At 35.7% G+C, this 4,258-nt stretch overlaps 1 pseudogene; it reads right to left on the minus strand.

The window, feature by feature from the left end:
- Positions 1-775: 775 nt before the first annotated feature.
- LOC116100016 lies at positions 776-1,356 on the minus strand (annotated as a pseudogene).
- Positions 1,357-4,258: the final 2,902 nt, after the last annotated feature.

Below are 4,258 nucleotides of genomic sequence, written 5' to 3' on the forward strand. Positions count from 1 at the left end.
CGTTGTCCTGGCGACAGCTCTGTGGACCCGCCCACATATCTGCTGCAGGCAGGTTCTTGATGCTAACAACTTCCATCTGGGGATCCTTTCCATATATAATAACCAAACCCAGACACGACTGTGGATGCCAGCAAGTGTTGGATGAGAGGAGCCTGGCATAGTTGTTTCCTGAGAAGCTCTACCAGTGCCCAACTAATACAGAATTTGAGGCCCACAGCCATCTATTGGACTGAGTACAGGGTTCCCAATGAAGGAGGTAGAGAAAGGACCCAAGGAGCTGAAGGGTTTGCAGCCCCCTAGGAGGAAGAACAATATGGACTAATTAGTATCCTCAGACCTCCCAAGGACTAAACCATCAACCAAAGAGTGCACATGGTGGGAGTCTTGTCTCCAGGTGCATCTGTAGCAGAGGATGGTGTAGTCGGTTATCAATGGGAGGAGAGACTCTTGGTCATGTCAAGGCTCTATGCCCCAGTGCAGGGGAATGACAGGACCAGGAATCAGGAGAGGGTGGGTTGTTGAGCTGGGGAGTGTGGAGGGAATAGGGTTTTTTGGTAGGGGAAATCAGGAAAAGGGATATCATTTGAAATGTAAATAAAAAACTATCTAATAAAAAAATAAGAAAAAAACACAAAAAATAATTCAACATTTGAACACTTAGTTTCCAGTGCTAGGAATCAAACCCAGTGCCCAAGGCATGCTGGTAATGTACTCTAATCTGCATCTAAGTCTTTGTTTTCCACAATATTGGCACAGCTAAATATTAAGACTTCTATTACATGTTTACTGACACAAGTTCTGGGCCCATGTACTTTAGCGTCTGTCAAGGAATTAACAATCACAGTCTCAAAACCCAGTATTGTGCCTAGTAAAATACATAATGAACAAATTAACATGCTCAGAACTGACTGACCTTGAAGTTCTCAGGATCCCCATGAAGCTTGTAACAGTGCAGCTCAGTGAGCTCTGAGACAAGCAAAGGCCTCTTTGTGGTTGTCCATGTTCTTAACTGCCGAACCTAGGAATGTCTGCACTTACTTGTCATGGGCTCTGATCTGTGGGTTTCCCTTGGTGGTCAGGTTAGAAGAGAGGTCTTCAAATTTCTCAAAGTATTTCTGAGTCAATGGATAAACAATCAGGATTCTAAAATACAGGGCATTAGGCGTTAAAAAGTCAAAGTCTGTCACAAAACCCTCTAGAAAGCCTGGAAATTTGTGCTATACACACTTTCCCTGCCTTCCTCCTGATTCTTGGTCTCAGACCCTACCTTCTCCAGTATTTGCGACCAACTTCTTCCAAGTCCATTTTATTCCAGTAGCTTGTGATTGCTGCCATCTCATCTGTGAAGAGAACCATGGTGTGAGGTCCGGAAGCTTGGAGATGATCTCAGGTGTGTAGAAGGAAGTATTTTCAAGAGGCCCAAGGCCTGTGGCTTTACTCCTCACCCTGGAATTTGCCTCCTTCCATGGACTCTGAGGCTATTGGTCAAGATAGACTAGGCAAGACAGGGGTGGGGTCCAGGGGAGTAAGGTTTAGATAGCATTTCCACTAAGATACTGTCAAGTAGGACCTGTACCTCAGGGAGACAGACACTCCTGCTGCATCTTTCACAGCATTTACTCTCTTTCTTACTTTCCTTCTGTTTTGTCCCTTCTCCCCACAGGACATTTGCAAGGGTATATTTCACATTCTTTTATTTTCATTTCAGACTTAGAGGGATAAATACATTTAAGCTGAAGCATAGGCAAACATGGGAAAACCCCAGTGAGTCTGAGGCTCTTTTTAGGAGTAGGTTTGAGGACATAAGTGACAGAAATATGACTCTTACTCACAAGCCCCATATAACAAAGAAGTGCTATGCAAAACCATTGAATTCATCTTCAGTAGGCTTAGGCCATGATCTTAAATCCCAGAGCCTCAGGAAAATAATTCCTAATATATTTCAGTTTCTTAATAAAAAATATATTACTGTGTTGAAGTACTGCATGTCTCCACAGCCACCCAGGATAAGTGTTCACTTTTTGTGTGTTTGTAACCTAACTCTGAAGTGAAAGGAGATTTCCATGGAGTAACATCTCCACTATTGCACTATTGCAGCTATGACAGAATTAAACATTATGAATTTCATCCATAGCAGTGACTTTCTACTTACAGCTTTTGAAGTTTTATCACTTGTATAATGTAGTGGTGAAGAGATATTTTTATTTGTGTGCTGGTAAAAAAACACAGTGTGAGTAAAAACCAGCTATGATCTTAAAAAAAAAAAGTCATTTGTGAGACGGCAAATATGTAGATACATATTCCTTAGGTTCTATTTCCACAGAATAATCTTGGAGGATACATGGAAGTCCTGAATTTAAGCTTCCAAGGATCTTAACCAGTAAGTTTCAGTTGCTCTTCAGCAGAATCTAGGGTCAATTTCCTATAAAGTTTTATTTCTTACATTTTTTATATTTAAACGCATTTTATACATCAAACATATTAATAATATTGAGTACTTTGAGAATCAATAATACACAAAAATTTGTTCAACATTTATATTAAAATTCTTACATACCCTAAAATATCATTAATGAATATTTATACTATCCATAGCTCAGGATCCTAAATGTAATGTTGAATGCAAAATTGTTTCAAAACATACAAAATAGTGTTTGGGAATTAAGCATAGTAAAAGAGCATAAAGCATGAGAAATGAATCATTGAGAAATATATTAAAAAGCCCTTATGTGATACCATCTGATACAGTGAGAGAATGTTTAAAATGTGTTATAATTCTGTGTATGTTGACTAACAGTTTACTTGAAAGAGATTATCAGTGTTTTTAAGAGAGAAATTATTTTTTCGATAAGTATGTTTTAAAAATTTCAAAATAGCAAAAACTCTTTGAAGTTAGACATTAATAAAATTTCAAGTACAGTGAGATATTTATCAATATATGATATTTGTAAAACATTATTTTAGTATTTTCAACTGTTAATATTTAACAAACATAATAATTATTTTAAGATATAAAAAACGAAAATTATATTCTCTACCTCTGCAAGGAGTTCTAGTTTGGGTTTCTGAGCCTAAGAGGAAATTTGAGTTAGGTATTCAATAACTTAAATATTCAGATTGAAACTTTGAGAGAAGTAATAATAATGATGACTTCTATCAAATATACTAAATTCCTGGGAAGAATTATTTAAGTTTAAAAGGAAAACAGTTAAATAATAGGAAGTTAAATAATGGAAGGAAAAGAGAAAATGGAAAGAGTCAAGTATTTCTCCATTTTATTCATAGAGCTGTGTCATTATAGATATGAATAGGGAGGAAAAAGGAAAACTAGGAACCATCTCACTATCTGAACAGTCATTATTAGGACAATTTTGGTGTCTGTCTCACCTCACAGTGGTCATTTTTTAATGGGAAACAAATTTCTTCTGCTAGTATGAAACCATAATCTCTCCTTCATTCAGTTTACTGAACTCAGGTCGTGGTACCAACATCAAGTTCATAACATTATGTTTATATCATTATGTATATTTATGTCATTATAGAAAATGGTATTCATTTAATCCTAAAACAAAAAATAAAATAGGATGATAGACATATACACACAATTTAAAAACATGCAAAGATTATAAATTAGACAGTACCTGCTCTGGCAGCATTTGGCTTATCATTTGAGACGTCTAGAAATAAAGTATTGGTTGAAGTGTGAGTTCATATCAAAATCTTTTAGAACTTATAGATGTCTGAAAGGACAATATAACTTCTAAGCTCAATCTTACAAGCATAAATGAGCATCTCACTCAGTACATGATGTTTTTTTTTTTTTTTAAAAGGGACTGGGATGCAAGACCATGAGGTTTTCTCTATTCTGTTTCTACTAGTACTAAATATAAAATCCTTATCTTACCTGTATATCTACAAACCATACTGTTCCATTTAACAAATTATACTGAACATTTAAATATCACATTGATAAAATTTCATACTCGTTTATACCTTCACTAATCCTTTAAACCCTCAAGAACATAATTCCAGGTTATATTTAATATAATATCATATTTATTGATTGATCCTTATGAATATTATGAAGGTAGATTAAGTTGAATAGAAAAATAGGACTCTTGTCTTTTTACTTTTGAGTCTACATCAATTAAGTTAATTTCACAATTCTCTGTTTCTGAATTAATCCTCATATGTTTATCTATGTCTGTCATCCACTCTTCAGAAAGGATCACTGAACCCAATAATCACTCTGATTTTA

The sequence above is a fragment of the Mastomys coucha genome, unplaced genomic scaffold, assembly GCF_008632895.1.
Source record: "Mastomys coucha isolate ucsf_1 unplaced genomic scaffold, UCSF_Mcou_1 pScaffold20, whole genome shotgun sequence".
Classification (NCBI taxonomy): domain Eukaryota; kingdom Metazoa; phylum Chordata; class Mammalia; order Rodentia; family Muridae; genus Mastomys; species Mastomys coucha.